The 16185-nt window shown below is 39.5% G+C and overlaps 1 protein-coding gene across 1 annotated transcript in view; it reads right to left on the bottom strand.

The window, feature by feature from the left end:
- Positions 1-16185, bottom strand: part of Trpc5 (transient receptor potential cation channel subfamily C member 5) — a 261694-nt gene that overhangs the window by 230113 nt on the left and 15396 nt on the right. The gene's annotated exons all lie outside the window — the stretch shown is intronic.

The raw sequence follows: 16185 nt of genomic DNA on the forward strand, positions 1-16185 counted from the left end.
GGATATTTTTCTGAACTATCAAGCCTAATTGCTTCATTTTAAAGATGGGAATATGTACTTAGAGTTTCTATGGCTTCTACTGGTTTATTATTCTGGCATAAAATATTGCTCTTGACTCAATTCAATTGTCTCCATCTACATTTGACATCCATATCTTGTCCATAGATAACTGATCCATAACTGACTTTACCCCTAAAACTGATCAATCTCTCAAGCTGGATTCAAGAAGCTGGTGACTATCAGATCAAATTCATAGCAGACAAATGAATCCTAAGGCAGGACACTAAATTCAAATTTTTGTACTCTACTCCTGCTGAGGCAGATTCAGTGAGGATTAGAAATATCTAGTATCTTAACAAGCTCTCCAGATGATTTCATTTCTGATGGCCAATGGTCTCCCTTTTTTTTTGGCAACACCACATTTGAAAGGTTTGAAAGGTAAAAAAGGCACCCATGCTAGTTTCTGCTTGTCATTCCTGTCAGCTTGAGCTTTCCGTGTAGTAGCTTGTGAGAAAACCCAGGGCAGTGATTAAAAAAAATTCTGCCTTTTTTTTTAACCAGCTTTAAAAAAGCCAAGTGACATCTGCACAGCCCCCTCCCAGGGAAGAAAGAACAATGTTACAATTTCCTCTCCTAGCTTGGAGCTGGTCTGCCAGGCTGGACTCTTTTTGGAGCAGTCTAAGACTGACACTCACCATAACAGCCTAAGATGACAAGCAAGCCATGGCATTAACTGTAGTGCTTTTGCCTACCAGCTGGTGATTCCATTGACCAATGTCAGGTTTGATGGGAACAAAGGGAGACAAGTGATAAATAACACATTGTCCTTAGATTCATGTTGCAGCTTTCGTTGCTAGAAGATGGGCTGCGCTGTTTGCTAACAGCTGCTGGAAGCAGATGAGCTGGGGGCAGCCTTGGATTCTGTGCTTCTTGTGTCACACAATTAAAGAACCAGGAAACAGCAGAGTAGAAAGGCCCACCCTCTGTCTTGGGGACTAACAAGACCTGGGGGACATGCATGATATCATTCTCTTTTGCCAAGATTTAGGCAAAAGGCAACACCAGCAGATCTCCAATAGAAGTGTGCACTATAAAACAAACAAACAAACAAACAAACAAAAAAACAAACAAAAAACAAAAAACAAAAAAACCCTGCAAAATCTTTGATACAGTGCTACCATTTTATTTTATAAAGGAAGAAACTAAGACCTTGGGAAGAGGTATTATTTTACTTAAGGTCCCTTTAAATCTTAAAATAGTGAACATTGATTTTAATGTCTACCCTTAAAAGCTGTTAAGAAAATGTATTAATAATAGCAAAACTTTGAGTACTCATTACATACTAGACACTGATCTATATGCTTCATATTTAATCTCTACAATAACCCTATAGGGCAAAATATTATTATCCTCACATTACAGATAAAAAGAATTCGATACAAAAAAGTTACATAAAATTGCCAAGACTTCACAGTTAATCGTGGAACTAGGATTCAAGCACAGGGTGGGTGACTAGCTTCAGAACCTATCACCTTAACCACACTATGTATTCTCTCTCCAATACAAGGAGCAGGATTATCAAGATAACCTTTACCAAAAGCTAACAATTCTGTTAACTTCCCATTCAGAATCCACACAGGATGCCCAAACATGGTAAAAGGAGAATCACAATTCACCAACCATACATTGCATCACTGTATGATGTCATTAAGTCTCTTCTGCCACCTCAGAAGGCTATTCAGCAATGATAATATAGGATTAGTACTATTCCATGTATAATACATGGAATTCTCCCTGCCTCCCCCTTCCATGAAATTTGAAAGTAGCTCAACAGTTGCACCATTGTCTACTAATTTTCAGTTGTTACAGTTTCTGCCATATGCTGCAGTTCCACTTCTGGACCCCAAATTCAGATCATTGGCACAGAATCCATTCAAGGAGTCTAGTTCAGGATAGACACTCAGTGGATAAAGCAGTTTTCTGGAACTTTCAGTTGTATTTAGTGTAAAGGATGGAAAGTATAGAAAAGATGGTTCTAAAACCTGCTGTGCCCCTTCCTCCCAACAGCATCCATTTAACTTAATGTTTCTATCTCAGTTTCACCTGTGTCCATCTTAGAACAAGACTGAGGTGGAACATCAGCTCCATATTCTAGAATATGCAAGAGTATCTCTCATGGAGAACATGTATGGACAATGCCGATGGCTAGCTAAGGAAATGCTGCACATTTGTTTAAATCAAAGGTGAACTATGCAAAAAATATTAAGGGCATGAAATAAGGACAGCAATATTAAGTTAGAAGGAAAGGGACTTTAATGGAATTTTATTTGGAATGTGACCCTTAAGGTATTCTGATCAATCTACAATATGAAAAAGAAAATAACAAAAATCTTTGAGCTGAAAGACACCCTGAAAGACAAATGCAGTCATCTTCTCTTCCAGTCCTAGTTAGTGTTAGAAAGGAAATTTGATACTCCAAAGTTGACTTCCAAACTTCAAAATATATAGTTGGTAAGCATGTGGATTTAAAAAGTTTCAAATTTAAATCTCATTGGGTGGAAAGAGTATGGGTAGGAATAATAAGGATGTACTGCATACATGTATAAAATTGTCAAAGAGCAAATTTAACAGGAGAATATAAAAAAAAACAATAAATTTAGGTAAAAATATCCACTGGGTATGTCTTCTTTTTACTACACTCACGTGTCCCTTACCCAGTAGTTTTCACATATTTCTGTTATATGTCTGGATACATCTATATTTGCTGAACTAGCTCAGAGTGATGGTATTTTGTCATAATAGAGGGAAAGGTAGTCACCTAGGGCCACATGCAGCCAGCTACTCAGAACTGGAAGGAGAGGAGAGAACAAAACATATTGTCCTTACAAGTTAAAGTGAGGTTGTCAATAATAACAATATGCCCTGTGAATAATTTAATATACAATATTCTCCATTACTGATGCATGTAACAGTTCTTATCTGTATGATGACATATTATTAATGTAATAAATTATACACTGATATTAACATATTTGAAATAAAGAACCTTATTGAGATTCTCTATCAAAATCCTTGGTCCTTCCTGCTTCCTGTTCCTAGATGGACTGGTCACTCTAGTTTAGATCAGTGTTTCTTCATTAGGAGAACACATGAACATACCAGAACTTTCCAGCAGAAATTCCCATTGTAAATCAGAATTCTCTGCAGAAAGATATGCAATTGATTACATTGTGCTACTTATATGAACGGGCCCTAAATAATTGAGAATCATCAACAGAACCTATTTTGAAAGAATTTCCAAAGGAGGTTGGTTTGTTAGTTGCAACTTGCTTTTTCTTTAAACACATGCCTCTACAGATGCCCTGTGTGTTGGAGAAAATGGAAGTTGTCTTTCTTGGTTTTCATATTTTCTGGACTCCTAGATGAAAATGCCTGCTGGGTTAATCTTAGCTTTCCTCTGGACCCTACTACAAATGGCCATTTCTTAAACCTTAATGCTATATTTCACCTTTGGAAACTTTCTCCTAATATTGAGGAAAACACTCCCTGGGTTGCCTGTGTTCTGATTTGTGTCTGATTCAGTCTGTAGGCTATTAGAGCTGGTCACAAGTGTTTATTAATTAAACACCCACAGGATTTCTTGAATTGCACCAAGCTGTTTCTACTCTATGGCCAAGTTCAATTTTGATAAAATCCACAATGAAAAATACAGGGCAGGTTGTGAAAAGCGAAAGGCGCTAACAGGTACTTTCACCACCTACTGAACACCAGCACTCAAGCTTGTCAGATGGCTTGAGATGCTGACTCTAGGGAGTTTAGGTTGGGATAATCCTTAGGTATGAAAACAGGTTTGCTGCATCACAAGGCCAAATACAACCTGAAACTAAAAGAGAATGCAACACCATATGTGAAGAAGAACATGAGGGAAAACGATGACTGTACTCATCTTTGAGATGAGGGTGAGTCCTACAGGAGAGTGAAGTAAAGGAAGAACTGGGTGAAAACAGAAGATGACAGGAAACAGGCTCCTTGAAAGTCTCTGGTATCTGGCTTGGGATTATGACTGTGGCCACACAACAATTAGAATTCTCCAATAATGCTGTGTGTGTTAATTACTTTTGTGCTGCAAATACCTGGCAGAAGCTACTTCCGGGAAGAAGGATTTGCTTTGGATCCTGATTTCAGAGAAATTTCAGTCTATTACAGTGATGAAAACCCGGTGACCTTTATGGTGGCAGGAGCATGTGGTGGGCAACCCTTACTTCACAGTGGACCAGGAAACAGAACAACCAGAACTAGAGTCCAAGCTAATAACCTTCAAAGGCTTGCCTCTGCTAATCAATAAATGAGTGTAAACACTGGCCATGGTCAAGCTCTAGCTCTTAAAGGCTCCATAGTCCGCCCCCTACATAATGTCACCAGCTGGGGACAAGCTCTAAAACAGACAGGGAAGAGCAACCTCTACCAAGGCAGGTAAGGAGCTCGTGTTTTTACACAGGTACAGACACAGACACACAGACACACACACAGGCACACACACACACACACAGGCATACACACAGACACAGAGAGACACACAGAGACACAGACACATAGCCCAATATAAGAGAGGTGAGGAGTTCTAGGGGATTTTGGAACAGCCAATCAGTGAAAGGGAGTGAAAAAGTACAAAGGAAAAAGAAAAGTCCAGAAACAAGTTCTCCTGGTACAGCCATCTCTGTTCATTATTCATATTAATTCACAAAAGTGAGCTTGCAAACTGCAAATCTTTGAGAGCTTTGAATTAGTTCTGTCTAAAACCAGGAACAAATCATTCCAATGATATAATGATTTTATTTTCCATTGTGAGTTATTGTCATATTTCTCTCTCCTACACATTTTAAGAATTCATTATTACTCCAGGCTATTCCATTTAATTAGCACCAGTGTGTTTTCCTTCTCGATCTGGAATTCAGTTGTGTTGGGCTGAGACAGCCGGCTTATTTTACTTTTGCCCTGCTTCCTGTAGATGCTTTAGAAACAGCCAGACAGTAGTCTCCCAAGGAAATAGAATTTCTGACTAGAAATATGCTGTTATAAAAATAATTGAAAAATATTTATTTCTTTCCTACTATATGCAAGGCAGTCTGCTATTTGCAGGGAGTGGACTGAAGAGCGAAGATAAAGAAACATAGTCTCTCTAGAATCGTAAAGGCTACCTGGGAAGAAAAATTGTCTGGACACAATACAGTGGCTGATAATGTTACAAGAAAATTATTAAAAAGAGCAATCGCAATCTTTAGACACTGTATAATGGACTCAGAGGAGGGAACAATCATAAAAACATATGAAAGCTAGCAATGACTTTAGATACTAGATATAGTCTACATTATTTGCTGGGTGTTGTGGTTTTGAAGTGGGGTGGAAAGAATAGACAATATTTAAGAAGTCATTTTAGAGCAAAACCAATGTTCTTTCCTGACATGGTGCATGCCTACAATTTTAGCATGGGGGATGTTGAGGCAGGAGGATTAGAAGTTTGAGGTCAGCCAATGCTATATAGTTACACTCAGGACTGTCAACAACAATAACAACCACAGACACACCAAACACACACACACACACACACACACACACACACACACACACACACACACACACACGCATGCACGCACACACGCACACACACAAAATAAAAAACCAAACCAAGTCAACCAAACAAACAAACCAAAAAAGTCCTCTCTTCTTGATAGTATATATTATATAAGCAAATGTAGAGAAGGCAAAAGTTATGCTGGGCTACACTGCAAACAGTGGGTGTTCTAGAGCAGAGGGTTTGTGGGGGATATTGGTAGTATCCCCACTCACTGTCTATGTTGTAAAGGCTTATTCCTCAGGGTGGCATTGCTGGCAGATGCTATGGACCTTCAGAGGACAGGGAAGTTCTTAGGTTCCAGGGATTTTTGTTCTCAAACAAGGTTTGCTCTTATTTATTCCCTGATTTGATCTGCCACACGGCCTTCTCTGAACATGAAGCTGTGCTGGAAGCCCAAATCAATGAACACCCCGATCTTTGTCTAAACCATTAAGAGCACTTCAGAACTAGTAGCCACAATTTGACAGAATGCTGATTAATACAGTGTTTACACTGAAAATGTGGTTTGTGGCAGATAACACAAGGCCTGTGGTCTGGGGGGAATGGAGTGTGAGCTTTATCCTTTAGGTTGAGAGGAAACATTTAAAGGTTTTCAGCACAGGGTAAAATCAAGAGAAAATCCGCTGACAGGAAAAAGCTAAAGTGAGGTAGACTAGTTTGCAGGTGAGGGGTGCAGTTAGGGTAGCAGAAGTGGAGAAATGCAGTGAAATAGTCCGTAATAAAACCCAGAAGAGAAATGAGCAAGGCACGAAGTCACTTGACTGCACATATTGGTTAAAGGAAGAAGCTAAGATCACTCACACATGCAGTGCATGAGACTGAAGAATGGTGGTGGCATCCCCCGAAGTGTTCCCTCTTCTGCTTTGATGCTATTCAACAATGTGCTTGACCAAGGCTTGTTTTGGTTTATTTCCATGTTGTGTCTATGGGTGTTTTGCCTGTATGTATGTCTGTGCACTATGTGCATGCAGTGCCCACAGAGGCCAGAAATGTGCACTGGGTCTCCTAGAACTGGAGTTAGACAGTTGTGAGCCGCCATGTAGGTGTTTAGGAATTGAGCCTGGGTTCTCTGAAAAGGCAGCCAGTGCTCTTAACCACTGGGCAATATCTCTATCACCTGACTAAGGCTTCTTTAATTTTTTGAGCTCATGACTCCTCTTTACCTGAAATATTTTTTACATGATCCTGGATATTAGGTATATAATCCAATCATTTACTAGCAATAAGTTTTAAAGAAATTTATTTTAAAGTAACTATTGGTAATACATAAATTTTTATCATTTATTGAAGATGAAGAAAATTTTGCACACTGATGAATGGGTGTGTTTGTCTATTTTCACATAAAGAATTAAAATCTTGACTGAAGAATTGATGTTACAACCTGCAGAGCATTTTCAAAATTTCTCAGAGTTTATAACGGTCAATGTTTAGAATGCCATTTTGCATAAATTCATAGCATGAAACAGCAGAAGTATGCTTAGTGTCATTTCATAAATTGCTATAAGTTATGCCCTAATCTCAAACAAAATTGACTTAGTTTTTTAGGTATATATGTATATATATATGTGTGTGTATGCATGTGTATGCATATGTAGGCCAGAATATAACATTGGGTGTCATTTTCAGGCATTGTTAATTAAAAAAAGCCAGTGCCACTTGTTAGCCTCAAACCCACCACATAGGCTAACCAGATCTATTTCCTGCCTATCTCCATCTCCCCACTAATCAGATTACAAGTGCACATTACTAGTTTTTTTTTTTAATAGTGGCTGTGGTTGTTTGAACAGATATAGACTCATGTGTTCAAACATATTTGGACCACAGAGAGTGGCACTATTAGAAGGTGTGACCTTGTTAGAAGAAGTGTGTCAATATTGGAGGGTGGCTTTGAGGTTATATATGCTCAAGCAAGGCTTAAGATACACAGTGTCTCTTGTTGCCTGCAGATCAAGATGTAGAACTCTCAGCTCCTTCTCCAGCACCATGTCTGTCTGCTTGCCACCATGTCTTGCCATGATGATAATGGGCTTAACTCTGAAATTTTAAGACAGCCCCAATTAAATGTTTTCCTTTAGAAGAGTTGCTCTGATCATCGTGTCTCTTCACAGCAATAGAAATCCTAACTAAGCCAAGAGTCTGTGGCTTAAACTCAGGACTTATGCTTGCAAGGAAAACACTTTGCCAACAGAGTTATCTCACGATTCCCCATTTAACAATTTCTATGAAGCTCATGCCAGTCACTCAAATAATAGTTTTTAAAATCAAACACTCTAACACAATACAGTGCAAAGACATACTAATTTATATGTAGAGAACTCATGGTAGGAAAATATGAAAAGTCTTTGTTTCCCATAATTGAACCTGTATGTTTTCATAAGAGATGAAAAGTCCACAAATACAGCAAAGCCACACAACTCATAACATACAATATTCTTGAATCTGGGCTGTGGTTTTTAGGAATTGATTATTAGCATTGTGTTATGTGATGACATATGATGTAGAGTGCATATGCTGCTTGTTCAGATGCAAGGCTAGAGTGAAGTTGTGCAGTCTAAAACAGGTTGAATGCTGTCCAAAATGCCTCAATTCCTACCAGTTCATCTTTATTAATTTTGGGTTGTCATGTGTTTGGAAATCTTTTATCATTTTAAAAACTTTAGATGAATGACACATTCAATTCTTTAACTTCACATGTGGTCACACGTCACAGTTTGAGAAGCTAGGCCTTGGGGCCAGAAAGACAGCTCAGCAGTTAAGAGCATTTGCTGCTCTTGCAGAGGACCTGGGCTCCATTCCCAGCACCCACAAGGTAGCACAGAAACACTTCTATTTCCTGAGGATTCAACATGCTTTTTGGTCTCTCTGAAAAACCAAGCACCAATATAGTCCATAGATATACTTGCATGCACTCACACATGCGCAGAAAATAAAAATAAATATAATTTAAAAAATACAAAAAGAAAGAAGTTCGGAGTTCTAGTCAATCTCCAATACTGTATAAACTAGATGTAGTGGTCAATGACTATAAACCCAGCACTCTTGATCCTCAGCTACATGAGGCCATGTCTAAAAATAAAGCTAGGTCTTAGAGTAGTTTGGGAAAGGATGTTCTCAGATCCGTTTGTTATCACCGGATCTTGAGACACTGAGACTTGATTGGATCTACAGATACCAGTCTTCTTTGAACTCTAGGCTATAGCCAGGCCAACTGTGTCTTACATTCTAATTTACCTGGCGTTATTTCATTCCTTGTGTATCTGTTAGTCTCTTCATCATAATTTCTAAGCATTCTATTCAGAAGCTGCACAACTCATTTCCCTACAGTCCTCCTTACTGCCCTTTACAGCGCTGTGTCTCTGCCTGATTTTCTTGCATGTTTTTCATGCTTCCTTGTGGCCTATGAGAACTAAAGACACCACAGGGATTGATGTTCGCTGCTGTCCTGTTTCTTAATGCTCTTGAAGGCCTCAAGCCTAGATAACTAATGATTCCTTGATTTTTGTATTGATTTAAATAAAGTATTCTCTTTGCTTAGAGAGTAGGAAACAGAGATTTTCTTTGGAAATGTATCAGGAGTAATCTGCCTAAGAAGATGTTTGGAGACTGGGTCATAAAAAAGCAATTTACCTCTTTTTATCTGAAAACCTGGAGAGTTCTCATTCAATAGGGATGAATCAAATCACGATCTCTGTGATTATTAATAAAAACATCAATCTCTCTCACATACGTGATTTCAGTGAATCGTTTGTATAGCATTGAGATAAAAATCTAATTTCCTTTTTTCTTTCTTGAGCCTGGGAGTGGTTAAGCTGCCTTCTGAACACCACTACTACTGCGTAATAATTGTACACATACTTTAAACTCAACATATTCAACATAAAACTCAACACTCCCATTGTAACTTACCTCATGCATTCCATAACTGTTTTGGGCAATGCCATCTACCCAGCTTGTCAAGCCAGAAACCTTAGGGTCATTTCTGAATCTTCCTTTTCTATTACCTTTCTATTCTATCCTACTTCCAAGAGTTATCAATGTAGTCTTTAAAACATTTCTCACATCTAGTCCTATTGGCTGAGTTTAATAACTTATCATCACTTTAGAGAACTACAGCAACCACCTGTTCCGTGGGCTCCACATTTTCATGTTTTCCTCTGTCTTCATTACAACACTGGCATGGCAAGTCTTATAATCACTTTATCCATCTGAGAGTGTGTAGATGTCCTATTTTGGATATAAGGTTTCAATTGACCCTCAAGCTCCAACCTACCTCATCAAATCTCTTCTGTGTCCTTTCTCATGTATGCTGAATTCCAGCCACCCTAAACTGCCTGTCCTCAATACAGGCTCACTTTCTTCATGCCTTTCTCCTGGCCAGGATGTTTCTGCTTGATGCCTGTTCTCTGAGAAAATTTTCTCATTAAAGCCCTAGGTCAAGTTCTACATTCTTTCTATACAGTTCTTCTGACTTTCTCAAGTAGGAAAAATAAAAGCCTTTCTGCTTCCATGTTCCCATCATGGTCCCATAGGCATCTATAGTTCTGGGCATCTTCTGAAAATTCCCCAAATCTCAAGACATTGCAATTATTTGTCTCAAAAATAAAGCAAACTTGGAGTTGGGAGTTGGCGCTTATGCAAACTTGTTTTATCCTAAATACACCATGAATTTAGCACTTAGCTTTTTCACTGAATATTCATTGAATCTGAATTTCATTAATGAAATCACTTAGTAATTCAGCTTTTGAATTAAGTTCTAGGATTTGATAGTGAACTGTCCAGATTTGGTCCTGGATCCCATGCAGTCTACTATCCATTCTTAGATTAGTATAGGATGCCAACAAATATTTCACTTCAATAGAACGTGATCAGTGTAACTTGAACTTAAGTTGTTAGGTAGTATAGCTCAGTGGTAAAGACCAGGTTCTCTTCTGTAGAACTGGGCTAGGCTGAGTTTGAATCCTGGTTTCACAACTTATAGCTGATTTTTCCCTTTTATTTTTGAGATGATAATATAATTACATTACTTTCCCCCTCACTTTCCTCTCTTCAAACCCTCCTATATATCCTTTCTTTCTCTCTTACAAATTCATGATCTCTTTTTTCATTAATTGTTGTTATATACATATATGATGTGTATATATATATTCTTAAATATATTCTGCTCAGTCTGCATAATGTTGCTTGTACATATGTTTTCATGGATGACTATTTGATATTAGATAATGAACTGGTGTGCTCTTCTCTAGAGAAGATGATTTCTCTCAGTCTGAGTTTCTTAGTTGCTTGTAGTTTTTTATTTATGGTTGAAGTCCCATGGTCTGTCCCCTGTTGACTTTGGCATATATATTGTTATTGTCCTTGTTCAGCTCATGTTTAGGCAAGTCATGTTGGTGAGAGAAATCACAGCTATTACTGGAAACCTAGTCAACAACCCAGGGCTAATGAAGTCATGAATCTTGGAACGGTCACTGCTTTACTAAAGCAGCATAATCCCTAACCACACTCTGAACATTTGTTCTGATACCCACAGGTAAGTGAAGTCCTCACCCCTCATCAACAGAACTTGTCTTTGCAACAGGCAGAGACCATTACAGAAAACCACAACTAATCAAAATGCAGAGTTGTGGAGCCCCATTCCAATGGATAAATCCACAAAACAAGTTCCACAGCTAAAGCTCAGGGAATATTGTGGAAGAGGAGGTAGGGAGATTGTAAGAGCCAGAGGATCAGGGAGTTTGCTGTGAGACTGTGTCTCCTAGTAATCTCAGAAGCCAGCTCTGTTGTTCTGGGTAATTTATTCAATGTCCTTGTGATTTGTTTTATGTCATCTCTAAAGTGGGGATTATTATGATCATTATCTCAGAGGGTTGTGAGGAAGATTATATGATGCAGCATCTATGAAACAATGTCTGATTCATAAAACTTGTTTGATAAAACAGGAAATCTAGGGGAGTACACACAGAAGCTTAACTCGAATTCCTTGAGTGATGATGCCCTTGGTCTTGTTTCTTCCTTACCAACCCTAAATTTCCATCTTCATAAATGTTCTTCCCCATTCTTGTTACTTTAGAGACAGGATTTATTGGGGGGGGGTAGGATGGGGTCTTTCTTCAGGATTATTTCACAGTCCAGCACCCTATAATTAAATCTACCTACCTCCTTCACATACCTGGGGAGACAGCCTTGCTCAAAGTTCTGTGTGGGTAAAGTGTCATAGTGTCCTGACAAGCAGGTCTGAAGTACCCATCTCTTTTATTGATATTCCCATTTCTCTTCTCTCCCTTGTTAGGATGGATCTCATTGCATTCCTTTCTGTGTACATCAGAGATGATTGTGGGGGATCCTAAGACATATATGCAGACATTTTTACAAAACCTCTGACCACCTACAACCTATATGTGTCCTTGGTTTTAGCCAATGCTTCCCTTGTCACCTGTGCTATTCTGACTACACCCCTGTGGCTCCCCTGGTTCAAGTAGGATCAAGGAAGGGGAAATAGAGAAGAGAGAAGAATAATAGCCTTGGTAATTATTTGTGCACTGTTCTCTTTCCCGAGAACTGTTTTTCCATATTGCTGGAAGGTGGTCTATCATCTCAGGTTTGACAGGATGATTACATCACTGTGTTAGTAACTCTAGACTTATGTTCCCAAGACCTTACACAAACGCTGTTCTTCCCATCCCAGTTTGGAACTAGATAGAGATCCACTGTATGTTGAAAGGGTGTGGCTGGCTAGGAGACGTTATTCAGCCTCAGAAACAATTATCTTCTCCCATTGCCAAATTTTGCTGCTTTCAGACCACAGTTCTTGAGGCCTAGGAAGAATTGGGAAACTCTTCCACTTTTTCCAGAGACAGGAAGAGAGATGAAGCATGGCAGGTGCAAGAGCTGCTCCACTTAACGGTTGAGGGGCCAGGAGGAATGCCAGGTGCATCTCACCTGGCCATCTAACGGTCAAGGGCACTGAATCCTGGAACCTGTTCCAAGTTAAATAGATCTTTAATGATCCTGTAGACAGAGACAGGGATTTATAAGTAGGTCATACATTTTTTTGGTCTTACTATACAGTGAGGTAGATAGCATGATTACTTCATTTTACAGGTGAAGAAAACGAGGCAGAGAAAGGATTTCAAAATCTGTTTATAATATTGGACTGTGACCTTTCCATTTCTAGCTCATCTAGAGATGGTTCATTCATCTGCCCTTGGCTGCCCTCTATCCCAAGAAAGGGTAGAGGCCGCTTCTGCAGGCTTTCCTTTCTATTCAGTTGTCTATTCATATTGTCTTTCCTGCTGTCTCCAGTGCCTTCTAGCATACAGGAAGCCAAAAAAGGATCATACACTTGAAATTTCTCCTTTTCCCCCTGTTAAAGAACAAAGAACTAACAAACCTCATCCATACTGTTGTGCTGATGAACGGCTCCTTGGTAATAAATATCATTGTATGTTTAAGGGAGTTCACCTTTTGAATAAGGACGGAGGCATAATGGAACAAAGCCAGAATGATGAAGAGTCAGACCCCAATGTCAGGAGGAAGTGGGGAGAACAGAGCATTTTGAGTATGGGTATAGCTTGTATACTCTACAAATGGTGTGAGATTCTGTTTTCTGACGTCAGCCTGCAGCATGTGGCCCAGTCAGTAATACTGCCATTCTGGCTTATAGGCCTCAAGGAAACACACACTTCCACAAAGTCCCCACTCTGGCTATCAAATGAATGAAGGGCCATTTTTAAAAATGTTTGTGCATATATGTGTGAGGATACCCAAGAAGGCCAGAAGAGGGCACTAGATACACTGGGACTGGAGTTACAGGCACTGAGCTGTCTTATGTGGGAGCCAGGAACCAAATTTGGAGTTTTTCTGAGAATACCAAATGCTCTTAAATGCTGAGCTGTCTCTCCAGAGGACCAAGTGTTTTTTTGGAGAATCTAAGTGGTCAGAGCCCCAGGTGAGGAGTAGAGGCTTAGTTCCCATCCCAGGATTAGCATTTACTTTATTGGGAACTTGCCTTAACTTCTCTACCTTTAAAAAGAGGCAAAGCTTTTTCAAGAGAAAAATGAGTGCAAACATTGCATATTGTTCTTTACTTTTCACACACCGTATCTTTTTTTATTAGTAATTCTGATTTCAACTAGGAGTGAGGTTCACGGAGGTTATACAACTTGTACAAGGCCTTACATTTGCAAGCAGATAAGCAGCAGAGCCAGGTTTCAAGCTGAATTTAATGGAAGTCTTGCTTTAAGGTCTCTATATGTTAAATGGGGTGAGAATGACAGTTAATGAATATTTACCATGATTGAGGCTGAGTTCTAGGCAGTATTATTTAATCCTCCCAACAACTATCCAAGGGCATTGCTGTTATCTTCATTTAACGAATTATAGGAGCTGAGGCTTAGAGTGATTCAATGTCTTCATTAAAGCCATACCCCTAGTAAGTAGCAGATCTAGGGATTAAGCATAGAACTCTTGAATGCTAGATATGGTGCTCATGATGTTGGACTAGTGGGCTTTGGCATGTGAAGCATTATGTGAATACAAACTGACCTTCTCCATAATTTTATTTTTTGCTTGTACCTGGAACACTCTAGGTAGAATACATGCTTGTCTTCTCTATAAGCTGGAAGGTCAGGGAAAGATGAGGAAATACTGCAGGAGACCGATAGTACCCAGCTGGAGGCTCAGAGACTCTGGATGAGTCCTGTGTGGAGTATTCACTCACTGTCTTGTTTAAGTATCCACTGGGCTGCAAGTCCAGTCTCCAAGAGCCTCAGTAGGCACCTTTGGCATAATATTTGCTCCATTTTTTCTTTGTCATCTTAACTCTCAGTGGAAGCATTGACTCTCTGAATCTGTGGGCATCTCTGAAAATATCTACTTCCCCCTTCCCTACTCTGACTTTAGATTGCTCAAACAAGAGTTGGACTGCTAGCCCTCTGATTTTACCCCTGCAGTCTCAAAGGAGAAAACCTAATATACCAGCTGTTGTTGCATTTTATTTGGATCGGTGCCGAACATCATAAAATTCTAGTCCTGCATCTCACAAATTAAAAGGGATTTTATTGTTTGGCTCATGGCATTCCGAAAGGTACTCAAACAGTCTCTAGTACTGGTCTCCATCCTTCAGAAGTATTAGTCTTTCTCCATCAAAGTCACAATTTATGTTTTCCCTTGGAGCTTTGGAATGCACTCTCTGTCCTTGTTATGCTGCAGGGAAATTTCAGGGGGAAAATGGAGACATGTCTGGGAAGGTAGTGCCAGTGTGAAAAGCATAGAGCACAAGAGGCAGGGTAAAGATTAGCTAGTTACAGAGCCTGCTGACACGGCCACAGGCCCAGAATCAGTGGGTCCCAGGACAGGTTGATCAGGAATCTTATGGTTGCAGTAGTGGCACTGCTTTTGCTATGGTTTTCACCACAACTACCAAGTCCTGATTCCACTCACTACTCCATTTCATGGACTTTCTTCTCCTTGGAGCTTTCCTAGTACCTATAGAGAAAGTTGTGTGGCTTCTCATTTTTCAAGCTCCGCAAGCCCACCAGGACCTCCTACATACTCTTCTGTTTTGAATCTCCTGGATCAACTTCCTTGTGAAAGTCCCGTGACCCATAATTAGTGCACCATCAAATCCCCATACTCCTGCCTCACAGCAGAAAAGCTTATTCATGAACTCACAGAGGAAATAGACCTTGATATCTAGACTACATCCACCTTATCAAATCTTTTTTCTTCCTTTCTTCCTCCCCCTTCTTCTTCTTTTTTTTTAAGGACAGGGTTTCTCTGTGCAGTCCTGGCTATCCTGGAACTCACTCTGTAGATCAGGCTGGCCTCAAACTCACAGAGATCCTCCTGTCTGTGCCTCCCAAGTGCTGGCATTAAAGGTGTGCCTGGCCATCAAATGTTATAGTTGTATGTAACGCTTTTATTTCTAAGGCTGACCCTGCCACCCTGCTCATGATCTTCTTCATCCTACCCCCTCAGCCCTATTGTTCCACTTCCTGTCCTTCCATGTGCTCAGTCTTTACTCATTTATACCATTTTCTCAGCCCTTGAATGTGTTTGAGTCTTGTTATTAAAAATAAAATTTCTCATTTTCTTGGTTTATCTGCCCTTCTCAACTCCACTGTGAAAAATCTTTAACATAGTTCCATTTTGGTAGTATTCATCTCCAATTCCCCTTGCCAACCATAGAAATTTGGCCTTCTATCCCCATCACCCATTTTACAACATCAGAGCATTAATAACAGTTGCCATTTATTAAGTTCTTCCTATGTACAAGGTACTATGCTATGCACTCACTTGATATTTATAATGATCCTTTAAAATCAAGTCCTGTTTTAATCTCCATGATACAGATGGTGGTCACTAGAGCATTTTAGTGACTTACTCAAAGTCTAATAAATGTGTGAATAGGAGAATTAGGACTTTAACTGAGGTGCCCTTGTCTGAAAATCCATAGTCTAAGCCAGTAACTGGAAAACTTGTACTATAAGAGGCTAGATGAGGAAAATTTTGGACTTAGCATACCATATGCTCTCTGTTGCTCAGTTCTG

The sequence above is a fragment of the Peromyscus leucopus genome, chromosome X (assembly GCF_004664715.2).
Source record: "Peromyscus leucopus breed LL Stock chromosome X, UCI_PerLeu_2.1, whole genome shotgun sequence".
In the NCBI taxonomy this organism is placed as follows: domain Eukaryota; kingdom Metazoa; phylum Chordata; class Mammalia; order Rodentia; family Cricetidae; genus Peromyscus; species Peromyscus leucopus.